Below are 14,335 nucleotides of genomic sequence, written 5' to 3' on the forward strand. Positions count from 1 at the left end.
TATTAATTGTAAGTGCTCTGCCAATAGCTCAGGCTTATTATGTATTAGCTCTTTTAAGTTAACCCATATTCCTTATTTACACTCTGCCACATGGAGGTACCTTATTAGCATAGCAGGTTCATCTATTATCCCCTCTGTGTCTGGCTGGTGACTCCTGACTCCACCCTTCTCCTTCCCATCATCCTTAGTTTGGTCACCCCACCTATCCTTCCTGCCTGGCTACTGGCCAATCAGCAATTTATTAAACCAATTTGAGTGACAAATTTTTACGGTGTACAAGAGTGTACAAGATTCCACAGCAGATCTGTGTCCAACTGTTTACAGTGCTGTTAAATAAGTACGCAGGCCCAGGAAGATCCACAAAGGACCAAAACTTCAGAACAAGGATATCCAATTACAAAAAGGGGAGCATGCTATATGCCAGAGGCAAATGAGAAAAATATTGCTCAAGGGGAGCACAGGAACACAGAACTGGAGAGTAGGTGCTGTGGCGGAGAAGAGCATATGGAGAGGTTAAAAGACTGGGCAACTAAGAAGTTTGGCATTTACCTTGAAGCAGATGCAATTTGTTGTCATATGAGAATAATATAATCATATTTTTAATCTCTGTAAGAAGAGCAAAATACAGTGAAGATTTCTGTAGAGAGCTGAAATGGGTAGAGGGTAGAGCATTCTAAGAATGTCCTCATGTTATTTCAGGAGTGTGGACTCCAGCTTCAAAAGTTGCACACCCTTGGCTATTATTTGCAGGAAGTCAGAAAAGGAGTGTGATATCATGTCTCCTCAGAAGATTTTCCTGATTACCCATAACTTTGGGGAGTAGTTCTCTATTTTGTGTCACAGTATGCTTGCAATCACTGCATGATTGGTCAGAATTCCAGATTCAGCTTTTAGGTACCTTGAATCAGTGTTGATTGAATCACAGGTTTAAGACCTAGCAGGTCCATATAAGCATCCCATAAGGATATGTTGAACACACAAATAAATAAAAGCTACTGTATTAGATTTGTCAAGCAGATAGATATACAATTGTAGCTGAATATATACTTCCAGAAATAGGAAATTGACTTGTTGACTTCTTAGCATATACCAGGGGCCCTTAGGAGTGATCACTAGACCACCAGTATCAATATTGAACTGGTAAGAAATGCAAATTAATGAGATTTATTACAAACTTCCTGAGTCAGAAACATCAATTTTAGATGAAGCAATTGGTGTTTTAACAAGCTTCTCAAGTCATCCTGATCTAAGTAAAAGCTGACACTGTCTTTCAAGATAATTTACACTTTGTCTAAGAGCCCGAGTGCTTTAGGTTCTTGTATACAACCTTTAATCCTTCTTGTCTTGGGGTTCTATAGCCCAAATCTATAAGCAAGTGTTGTAAGTGGAACAGCTGTACAACAAAGTACTATAGACTGGATAGTCAATAATCAAAAGAAATTTACTTTTTACAGTTCCTAGAGCTGAGTATCCAAAATCAGGAAACAGGATGACAGCATGCCTGGGTCTTGATCAGAGCTCTTTCTCTGAGTTACAGAGTGACAAATTCTTGTGTCACCTTTACACTTTAAAAAGGATTGTAAAAGCTTTCTAGAGCCCTTACATGAGGATTTAATGGTCTTTCAAAGCTTCTACTTGATAGTAATTTCACATTGGGGATTAAAATTCTGAAATGTGAGTTTTAATGGAACACAAGTACTCAGTCTGCAGCATCAGGTTACACAGTGTGAGAATAATAGGAAATGAGGTCTTCTGTTATTGTTGTTCTGGGTAGCCATTTTAATAATCAATATTTATCTAGTTATGAAAGATCTACATGTTGATTAACTTTATTTTATGAATAGGGACATATTTAATGGAACCAATTCAATGACTCTTCTGAGAAGTGCAATTGACCCACAATACTCCTTGAGGGGCATGCCAGTCTGATTTTCATTGAGTAGCAGATGTAGAAAATCAGCCCAGATCACTCCATTATCATTCTGTGGGTTTATTCTAGTTCAATTCTCTAATAAATAGAGATGTGGCCACTGCTGTGTTAGAATCAGCACTGTTTCATCAAAATGTATCTTTGATTGATTTGATTTCCATTTCTTCTGATAACTGCCAAAATTCTTGCTCAAATCCAGCATTTGGCCTCTCTCTGTGAGCTAAGCCAGCAGGGTGTTTCACTCTGGATCTGAGTTATAGTCTTTAATGAAAATATTTCCATGATGGTTATAATTTTTTATTAAGTCAAGTAAAAATGATAATGCTAGAAACATGTTATTCTCATCAAAGTAAAAAATGATGGTTTTTAGAAGTCACTCTAGGAAATTTTAAACACACACATATCAAAATTCTTTCGCTCCATTCTTTGGTTCCTTAGTGTTTTAATCATTTCTTGATCTGTGTCCCACCTTACAGTGAATATACATTATACAGCTCAAGCATACTGATTTTCACTTCATGAATCTATAAACCCTATAATTCTTACCCCAAACCTGGCAGTTTAACCTGTCTTGGAGGAATGATTTAATAACAGAGACTTGTAATGAGAGCTCTTATCACTAAAATGTCACTGTATTTACAAAATATACTGCAGGGCACTTACTTATATACTACAAAGTGTTATCATAAATCATTTGTCTAGGATGCACTTTTAAAAGTACATGAATAAAATAGAAATACTTCAGTATTCCTAACTTTGACTCTCTTACTCATTATGATCTAAGTAATTTGAGTGATCTCATTTACTATAACTTCAAGTCCTTTGCATGTTTGATATTCTGTTAATTTTAATTATTAGCTAATAATTCTATAAAATAATAGTGACTAGAGACTTAATCAGATAAATCAAAGTATTCATTTAATAAATAATACAAGCAGCTATAATACTTCCATTGGTCTATCTTACATCTCTAAAATAGACAGAATCTAAGGTCTCAAAATGCTTTCAACTGTGTAGCATTTCTTGTTACAATGGGTGGTCTTTTGTCAATTTTACTGGAGTAATGGGTGTCAGATATTGATGAAACACACCAGTATAACTGTAGGGATATTTCCCAAGAAGATTTATATGTAACACAGTGACTGGGAAAGACAGACCCACCCTCAGTGCAGCCAGCTCCTTCCAGCTAATGGCTCAGAAGAAAATATCCAAAGACTTAAACATTAAAGGGGACTTATAAAATGAGTGTTATGATGTCACTTTTATAGGACGGGAGACGAAGGCATAAAGAGGGAAAGTGTTCTTTCTATGGTAAGCCAGCCCATAGTTGACAGAGGATTTGAACTCTCTTCTCTGATTATGAAGTTTGTGGATGTTCCATTGTGCTCCACAGACTCTCATTTATACCTTGGAAACAGACATTGAGATTTCTCTTTTCTTTTTCCCTTTAAGTGAACAGGAGAAGATTACCTAGCCATTTGATTTAAAAGCAAAAAGATATCCTTACAGTTTGTTTGCTGGGTAGAGCCAGGGAACTTTGAAATGCACATTCTTAGAAGAACTGAGTATTTCTAAAAGGGAGCAGAATTTTCACTATGGACTTGAGTTCTCCCCAAATTCATATATTGAGTTAACCTTCAATATCACTGTTATTAGAGTGTATAATATTATACAGCTTTGTAACAAGCTGAATAATAAGATGCATAATAAGGTGTATAATGAGATAAGAATAAATCAGTCAGAAGGGTGGAGCCCTGATTAGGTTTGTATCCTTATAATGAGAAATGAGATGGTTCCTTAGCTGTCTCCCTGTCATAAGGACAGAGGGAGAACAAGACGAACAAGATGAAAATGTCCTCATAAAGGCACTAGATTGTTGGCCCCTCTGCTTGGACTTTCATACCTCTAGAAAGTATAAGAAATGCCTTCCTTCCACTTCAGGAATTCACTCTCTCATATTGTTACAGCAGCCCGAACTGGCCACCTACTTCCCCAGTCTTTGACACTTGGGAAGCAGCAGCAGCTGACCGTGATGACACTCACTGTACCCAAGAAGTACAAAGATGAAAAGAAATGTTTATCAGGGTACGTTTGGATGCTTGGGCTCATTTTGGGTCCCACCCAAGGGACTGGAAGTGTAAGAAGCTCACAAGTGTCAGTTCTTCCTGGCAATCATATTCCCCTCTATGGCACTCATGATAGATCTTTTATAGCACAGGCAAAAGACTTGGTATATATGCGGTTGACACTATTATCCCCAGAAAGACAGCTGGCTCAGCATGCTTTCCACTTCTCAAATACAATGATAAATGATAAATTGAATAACACTCAAACGACTTTCTTAATCAAAACACCTAGAGAGCCCCTCCATTATTATTTTTACCACATAGAAATGTCTGTTGTGATAGCTGATCTTTCCAACATATTTGACTGGATTGAGAGACTTTTAAGACTGGTAAGACACACTTGCATATCTGTGGGAGCATTCCAGAAAGAATTGACATGTGGCATGACTGGAAGAGACTCACCTTCAATGTGGGCGGCACCTTTGAACAGGTGCTTGGGACCAGTAAACACAACAGGGACTTGTGAGGTTGGACAGTATGTATTTTGTATTATGCAATGGCCATGAATCTGGGGGGACCAAGGATGGAATATTACATGTGACATGCCTTCAGCAGTTCCTAGATCATGTGTTTGAACACTTGGTCCCAGTTGGCAGCACTCTTTTGGGAGGGAGCCTGCGGGAGCTTTAGGAGGTGGGGCCTTGGGGGAGGAAGTCAGTTGTTATGGAGTTGGTCTAAGTAAATAACCTGATCACACTTCTGGTTCCAATTTATCTCAGAAGGCCTGTGTGGCACTTTACACATGATGCCTCATGGCTGTCAAACTCTTAGTGGATCAGAACTTTACTTAGCCTGTGTGTAATTTATTGATGGACTCAAGTTCAGGACTTTGTAGGTTTCAGAGAGAATAGAATAGTTAAGGAGTCCAATGGTGAAGGGAGGAATCTGACTTGCATTTTAATGAGTTTTACTCCTAAAACTCCAGAGTGGTTTCCCCCATGAAATCAGTGGTTCATTTAAGACAGATTTACAGTGTTAGCTTTCTTAAGGTGATTCAAAAATGAAAAAAAAATACATGTATAACTCCCTAATCCTTATCTAAAAGTAGACATTATCAAACATAAGAAGGAAAAAATTAGAAAAAAAATGATGACTTAATCTCATTTATGACTATATGTACAAAAATAGTAACATCAGCAAAAAATACATTAAGCCATTTACCCCATGAATACATGAAATAAATAGCTTAATTGTAATCTACTAAAGTGATTCATATTAGAGATATTAAGTGGATAAAAATGATAAATAAACATGAACATGCAGTTCAGAGTCAGGACGCAAATTGCTGTCGATCTGTATTTTAAAAAAATCCCAAGTCTCACAGAGGAGTATCTTCTAAGGCATGTGCAATGGTTAGAGATTAGAGAATCACTCTATAAAGTGAGCTAAGATGAGCAGGCTTACTTTCAATCTGTTTTCCAACATTTTAGTGGAGAATATGGACAACACAGTATGACAAGACAGAGGAAAAAATAGGGGGTGGGAGAAAATAATGCAGAGATGAGAACTTCAAAGAGCTGGATTGGAGCTCAGTGGTAGAGCATTTAACTAACATCGGGTTGAAGAGGGCAAAGGATAAGATAAAATTTATGTTTGTTTCAGATAACATTATCCCTCTAAATAAAATTAATGAAAGGAAATATTTGAATCAATAATAACAGTGTTGCTACAGTTTGCTGGATAGCATCTCCAAATAGAAATTTTACACCCAGCGTGCTCTTATATTGAAAAGAACCAATTAGAGATGATAACAACTTCATTTTCTATAGAAGCTAATAAGAAATTCAAAGTACTCAGAAACTAATCTAAAATTCACATGCAAACTTATATAGAAAAAGTGCTCATACTCATGAAACAAATAAGGAACATATATACATTTAATCACCAACAGAAGTATACACACACACACACACACACACACACACACAAACACAAACACACACACACACACACACACACGGAATAGTCATGTGAGAATAGGAAAACTCACTATTAAAAAGAAACCAGTTGTCTTTGATTTAAACTAAAAGCGTAGTGTATTTCCAATAAGTGCAGTTTATCCCAACATGATTTTTAGTTTTACAAAATTTAACCCACTTATTTCAAAATCCACATAGAAAAAAGATAAGTGTCTAAAAACAATGACAAGAACAAAGTAGAAGATCTCGTTCTAGAAAAAGTAACATGGCTGGAGTGGTTCATACTCTGACAGAGGCACAATCAAATATAAAGATAGAGTGAAATATTTTAGAACGTGGAGAGAGACACGTGCACAAAGGAAACGTTAAGTGAAGACTGTGCCCTTATAATTCAGCTGGATAGCTTCCTTGTTGAGGTTTCAATGAGAAATATTCTTCATAATCTCCAGCATTTGAGCCACCGGTTGTTGGCACTGTTTGGTGGAGGGTTTAGGAGATGTGGCCTTGTTGGAGGAAGTGTGTCACTAGGGGTGGGCTTTGAGAGGATTCAAGTTTGAGGATTCAAGCTAATTTCAGTTTTCCCTTTCTGTTTTGTACTTGGAGTTTGAAGATGTGAGCTCCATCTTCCTGCTCCAGCTGCCATGCCTCTGATCTACCATCATGGACAAGATCTGTGGAATCATAAGCAAAAATAAACTTCCTCAGTTGCCTTGGTGTTTTATCACAACAACAAGAAGTAACTAATACAATGCTGTTTACTAAGAGATTTCTAGATAACTGCCTATTCACATGGAAGATAATTTTATATAAATATATTGCAAACAAATTTAATTCCAGGTACACAAAATATGCAGAAGAAATAGTTTTAATGTGGAAAATGATACGGAGCATGGAAATATTTCTTCAACTGGCCAAACCTCAAAAATATAGATTTTGATAGACATCATTAAGGATACTGTATTTCAAAAGGTGTCATGATGATTTTTTTAAAACTACTAACTATGGAAAGATATTAGCACCTGCTGTAAATTGATACAATATTGATTTTCAATATTGATTTTTATAAAATTCTTAACATCAACTATAAAAGTTAAACTGTCTGATACTGTGACAAATAGAGACGGAATGAAGATTCTTTGGGCAAGAATTAAAGTGGCCAATGTCAATGTGGAAAGATGCCCACCAACAGGGGATCCAAATGAGGATGATCATGAATTTTCATTTCATACTCATCCAAATGTCAAAAAATGAACAAATCTCTTAGGGTAAACCACCGGCAAGGATGAAACAGGAATTCTCATGAGTAGATACATACAATGGCAAACCACTGGATGGGTCAGAGGCTAGGCCAAAAACCAAACCAAAACAAAAAGACAAACAAAAAATAGATGAAATTCCCAAAAGTAGGAACTGCAGCGAGTTTAATAGATTCTTTAATGATTATTCACAAATCAGGGCAAAAAGTTAACGGAAATGGAAAGAAGCTTTGAAACGCCATAGGACTAGTAAGAGCAGAAAGCTGTGCCTACACTTAGCTCTACAGGATCAAATAGAAAGAGCTCTCTCTGGCTACTCAGCTGAGACTATGACCCTTACAGAGTAATCCACAGATGACTGATTAGGTGCACTTTACCGTGTATTGGTCCTACTTTCAGTCAGCTTCCCATTGTTTCACCATCTTCTAACTTGATGTATGTTCTGTGAACCAGGGAGGAGTTTCCTGAAGCTCTTTCCTGAGAAGGCAGCTCGTTCAAGGTCCTGGACTTTGGACAAGCACACTGTTCTCATCACTTATTTCTGCAGGTCCATTGCCATGTCTTGGACTTTAAATCTCAGACCTTAGTACCTAGGCCTCGGACAGAAACTGATATTCCCCTAAGTTACCCAGTGCCAGTTCACAGGCTCACAGGCTTTGAGTTACCTGTTTGCTCAGACATATGAACTTCATCATTATTCCTTGTAAGCCTACGTAGACAGAATGAACAATGATCTATGTATGTGTCTGAGATGGGGCAGTTCACACTGCCCTATCCCATTTCCATTTTAACCAGATACCTGGAGGACTTCTATTTACGGTAGCATGAATCTTGAAGGCCTTATTAATAAAAACAAACCTGGAGCCAGGTTCAGGGGTCAACGCTGGAAGATCAGAGAAGCAGAACAAGCCACAGCTAACCTCACCTGGCCAGTTCCTCAGCTGATCTTGTATCCTCAGACTGGGTGCCTCTCAGCTGAACTGCTGCTCAAAAGCCTAAAAGCTTAACCAGCCAAAAGCTTCTAGTTTCTGGTCTTCACGTCTTTTATACCTTTCTGCTTTCTGTCATCACTTCCTGGGATTAAAGGCTCGCTTCCTGTGATTAAAGGCATGAGTCACCATGCCTGGCTGTTTCCAGTGTGGCTTTAAACTCACAGAGATCTGGATGGATCTCTGCCTCCCAAGTGATAGGATTAAAGGCGTGTGTGCCACCATTTTCTGGCCTCTATATCTAGTGGCTGTTCTGTTCTCTGACCCCAGATAAGTTTATTAGGGTGCACAATATTTTGGGGAACACAATATCACCACAATTTACTAGTGGCTTCCCTGGCTCCCTTCATTCCTGATATCTGTAAAGTGAATCTAGATGTTTTCACTGCCTCATAGCCACTATAATTCCTTGTTATAAATGGAACTATGACTTAGATGGGACTAAACTCAGCAGCAGCTAATACAACTTCAAAGACTCCTATTGTGTCTATCTTTTGGGGAGGCAGCTTTTTCTATTGCAGTTAGTTATTGTTAGTTGTTTTTACGTGGGGGGGGCACCACCCAGCTACCAAATAAATCACACATGGAGGCTTATTCTTTATTATAAATGTCTGGCCTGAGCTTGGCTTTTTGCTAGCCAGCTTTACTTAACTTTAAATTATCCCTTCTACCTTTTGCCTTTGGGCTTTTACCTTTCTCTATTTCTATATACGTTTCATTATTTCTTCCTCCATGGCTTGCTGTGTAGCTTGGTGGCTGGCCCCTGGAGTCTTCCTCCTTCTCTGGCTACTTCTTCTATGTATTCTCAATGCCTGCCAACCCCACCTATCCTTCTCCTGCCTTGCTATTGGCTGTTCACTTCTTTATTAGACCATCAGGTGTCTTAGACAGTAACACAGCCTCACAGAGTTAAGCAAATGCAACATAAACAAAAGTAACACAAGTTAAGATAATATTCTACAGTAGTTACTGACAGTCCTGTACTTTACAAATGAAATAGCTTTTTTTTTTCTGTTCTAATGTCACCTAGAAGCCTGAAACACCAGTGTGTTCCAAGATGATCTGCAAAGTTGCCATGTGTGCCTTAAATGCTCCTAGGATTAAGATTCTTTGACTAAATTTTAAAAAATGATCTCATATTATCAAATATGTCTTTATAAGAAAACAAAGATAGTTCTATTACATCTCAATTATTGATTTATTGTTTTTCATTCATCCCAAGTATTTCTGTTTCCACTGATTTGTATTAGGAACCCAATAGGACAGAAACAGGCTCCACTTCAGAAGTCAATGTTTGATGGTGGAAAAACAGTAATTGGAATATTGAAATAGCACCCCCAAATCTCAGACGCACCAAAGGGGACCATTGTAGCAATTCTAAATTTTCTGCAGATCTCCCTGGAAGGTTATAAATATCCTTGGAAAGCCACATGAATTTTATCACAGTAGCTCAGGGGCAATGTTTGCTTCTCTCTCAGCTGAGATATTTCTGTAAACAATAGGTCCTCCTGAGAAAGCCAGATTCCCAATGTGGTTGATAACAGTTTGCAGTGTTTGTCAATTTGGCAAGTTTGGCAATGTTCTACTTTTCTCTCTGACAGGAATTATTTCTTCCTTCCAAGAAAACAAAATTCTTTCAAAGCTATATGTACAATGAACACTGGGATTCACCTACAGGAGCTCATAGTTTCTGAGATTCTGGACCCTTTAATGTACCTCCAGATACTGTACTCACGAGTGTCTATAGTTGAAGTTTGCCTGATTAAAAATAACAATTGAGGATTAAAATGGGAGGAGATTGGGTTTCCCCTTTGAACACTTGGCCTATACTTAACACTTTGGAGATTTGGGGGTTCGATATGGTATTATTAGTTTCTCATTTCCTTCTGCAAGATGTGCAATTCACACAACTCAAAAGCGCAGGAAGGAGATTATTAACAGTGATTTTAAAACCAGGACTCTAATTTACACACTTTCCCAAGCTGGGCTCTTTAATAGGAACAGATCTTTTCCGCAGAAATGAGAAGGAAACATCAGTCCAACCCGTTCCTTTTATGGCCGATCCCATTATCTGTTCTCCCATAATTTGTGTGCACTTTTTGTGCCTTCGATCCCTCAGCTCTAAAGTCCTCATTCATACCTCGGTTGGAACAGACAAATCAAGAGGCTTTGACACGCAGGTGCAATTACCTATGATGCATTTGCCTCCATGCAAATGTCAAGATGTAGCAGCAGAAAGGTTACCTCCCCACACTGCAGGGATAATCACTCTGCCAAGTGCCAAACCAGTGTGTAAGGTGGGGTGGAAGGGTAGGAGGGAGGGTCCTCGCATCAGTCACAGAAACTGATCCCTAAATCGGAGTCCCCTGGGACAGCCAAACTCATTGGAAAGTCCGGGTTTTGTTTTCTCCAGAAGGTTCAAATGTTCTCCTATGGACAGCATGGGCGGAGTTGATTGCAGTGATCCATCTTTGAAGAGCCCGACTTTTACTTCCTCTCTGATAAAGAGCTTCAGTCTTATTTAGAGTGGACAGTCTTTTAGTTAATGTCCTCAGGTTGAAAGTCAGGGGACCGTGCTATCTAGATTCTTCTTGAATGTCTGGAATTTTACATCTTTCCAGACTCCAAAGACCTTTTCTCTAATTATCCAAGCCAAGAGGAAAACAGGTGAGAAATACGAGGCCCTTCTGGGGGCTCTAGAGACCAGGAGGCTGCAGTCCAGAGAGACCCTGAAGATGAGGAAGCCGCTTTTGCTCCCCCTGGTTTTTACTATTTTGCTCAGCTTGCCAGTTGGGAGGAGAGGTGGGGACACACACGCTGGCTTTCTCCAAGGCGCAGCTGAGACCTTTAGGAAATCACTGCGGAGGCAGAAGCGGCAGGGAGCTATTTTTAGCTCCAAATTGATTCAGCTGCAGTCCCTGCTGCCTGTGACTTCATTGCTTCCCGGCCCTCCGCCTAGCTGTCCTTACTCCCAGCCTCAGCTCAGCTTCCTGCCCCGCCCCCTTTCCCGCTGCTAAGAGCCTCTCCCTCCAGTCCTGGGCAGGGCTGGGCGACTGCTGCCTGATAGTGAATCCCAGAAAGAGACTGGGGCTAATAGTGCCTCAGGCTGTGACATCCCACAGAGGTTGCAGCCAGCCAGCAGCAGAGCCTTTCTGGGCCCAGCTAGCATCTGATTGTTCACCCTTCAATTGTCCCTGCCCTTGGGGACCTAGTTCCAAGAAGAAAGTTCTTCAGTTGCAATGCTGCATTTCTGAACATCTGCTAAACGTGTCATGTTCTACCGAGGTCCATGCTTTCAATTATTATTGCTAGGAAGAAAGGACACACACAGGATGGCTTTTCACCTTACTCCTCGGGATGACTCTGCACAGATGAGCCAGGAGACAGGTGGCTTGCTCAGAGGAGGGGTGTGGAACAAGCAGTGGAAAGGCCACCTACCTGCCTTTGTTTGCATGTGGGGTTAGTAGTGGTAGCTTTCATCTGGCCCTGAAGGCTGGGAGTGATTCCCAAGCCAAGTAGGGGCCTATCCATTTTCTAGTTATGGCTCCACTTTCTAAGCCTATTAAGTCAATCAATAGCCTTCAGAACCCCTTGTTGTATTGACATTCATTGCTGAGGAGGAGTTTAGGTGCCAAGAAAAGAAAAGCATAAGAGTGCTTTTAGGCAAAGAATTGAATGGTGCCAAGTCCTTTGTTTTTAGACCAGGTTGAGCTCAAACTCATGAGATCCACCTGCCTCTGCCTCCTGAGGGCTGGGACTAAAAGGATGCACCACCACACCTGGTCCAAAGTCCTTTGTTAATTGCCAACTAAGACCTCGATGATGCACAGACTGGAATGCATTGGTCACCCTGCCCAAGTGGTCAGGAAGGAGAGGCAGTCCCCTCCACTCAAGAAAGGTGTTAGAATCAGAGCCTGGGCTCTGGCAGCACTAATGAATAGCTCAGCCACCAGTCCTCAGGAGGCCAATTAAACGTAAAGTAATAGTGAAAACAGAGAAAGGAAATGTATTTGGTGTGCCACATTGGGAAGAGGAACAAAGTTCATCTTCTAGGTCATGATGTAGGTTTTAGGTTTAAATAGATGGTAAGAGGTATGCATGATTCAGCAGTCCAGGTCGAAGTGTGAGCATGCCACTATTGACCCATCTGCACTACAATCGTCATAACCGTCTGACATCTCTTCTTGGAAGACAAGTTCTTCCTCTCAGGGAAGAAACCCCAGGGGCCATCATTTCAACGCTGATAACAAAAGAGGGGGGACACACTTCCTCTCCTTAGAGTATCTAAATGCCTCCCCATAAATGTAACGATAATCTCTCAGTAAAGACGTTTGGGTAAAGTAAGTGGTGTTCTAGGGGTGCTGATCCAGATAGGACCCTCACTAGAAGGTTCTCTTTCTCCAAGATTCACTTCTTGAAATGTAATCATCAGTGTGATCAATTTAGAGATGAGGCCTTAGCAAGTGATTAAGTCATGACAGCAAAGCCTTCATGAATGGGACTATCAGGAAGGAATGAGGTCATCATTTCTTGTCCCTTCTGCCAAGTGAAGACTCCACATTTGTGCCCTCTGAAGGATGCAGCAACAAGGTACCACCTTAGAAGCAGAAAGTAGCCTTACTGGATGTAGAACCTGCCTGTTGCCTTGACACCAGACACCAAACCTGCCCATTGCCTGAACCTTGGACTTCCAGCCCCTAGTACAGTGAAAAATAAACTCTAGTTGCTTATAATTTCTCAGTGTATGGTATTCTGTTACAGTGAGACAAATGGTCTAAGGTACAACTTTGGAACCTGTCCCTTAGTTAGAGAAGATATGAGGAAGCAAAAAATGCAACTTGATAGAGTTAGAAGTTAAATAGGAGGATGTCTAAATAAGGGCCCAAAGTTTGGCTTCAAGATGAAGGGAACTGTGTATAAGATAAGAACAAGTTGGTGGTTTTAGACCTAAAATGATAAAGGCAGTAACTATTCTAGGCCTGTGTTATATACTACAGTAGTTTCTGGACACATGTGGTCATTTAAGATTAAACTTAAATCAACTAAGCCAGAACTCAAGTACTCAGTAACTTGAGTTTCTTGAGTAGAGGTAGCTGCCTCTCCTTCCTGACCACTTGGGCAGAGTGCCCAATACATGCCAGGCTGTGCATCATCGAGGTCTTAGTTGACAATTAACAAAGGACTTTGGGCCGGGTATGGTGGTGCATCCCTTTAGTTCTAGCCGTTAGGAGGAAGAGGCAGGTGGATCTCTGTGAGTTTGAACTCAGCCTGGTCTAAAAATAAAGTACTTGGTACCATTCAATTCTTTGCCTAATTCAGTAACATGGGGCTAGCAGCTGCCATATTGGATGCCATAGTTTCATCACTGCAGAACATTCTATTAGACAGTCCTACTCCAGAACAAGAATTGTGAAGAATGGCATCATAATAGCAGAACTCAGAAAACATTAAAATAAAAACAAAACAAAAAAACAAACAAAAAACTACTTAGTGATGTGAAACCTCTGGTGCTGAGGAAAAGTGAAAGGAAGTTGTTGAGATGAGGGGACTAGAGGATTCAAATGACAAAGTATGAGTCTCCGACATTTAGTGTGGTTTAGAGGTTCGGTGCCATCCTTTACAGTCTGGAGAGAGTGACAGGATATGAACAGAGCCGTGCTTTTAAAATAGAAGTGTAAGTGTTATGTATAAGATAACTTTGAGTGTTTTTTAGCTTTCTGAATCCCCAGACACCTATTGTCTTACTTAATTCTCAGAAGAAACTTGAATGGGTAGAGCAGGCATGAAAAAACTTTTTTTTTCAAGAACTTGGCCAGAGTTGCTAGGAAGATAGACTAACATTGAAAAGAGCCACAAAGGAAGAAACAAACAAAACCCTCATCCTTCCTATCTGTGAAAAACAGCCTCCTTCATTTCCCCGATGAAGAACTATCGTTATTAGCAGGAGCTACTGGTTGATCACATTCCCTACAAGAGTTGAATTACAGTATTAATGACCTATAGCCCTCGAGAGGAGGCAAGGGGGCCTGTGACAGTGACTTCAATTTTGACATTGAACAGACAAAATTGAAACAAGAGTTTGGATCTAAGAATAAATAAATAAGTGAATCCTAGA

The sequence above is a fragment of the Peromyscus eremicus genome, chromosome 9 (assembly GCF_949786415.1).
Source record: "Peromyscus eremicus chromosome 9, PerEre_H2_v1, whole genome shotgun sequence".
Classification (NCBI taxonomy): Eukaryota; Metazoa; Chordata; class Mammalia; order Rodentia; family Cricetidae; genus Peromyscus; species Peromyscus eremicus.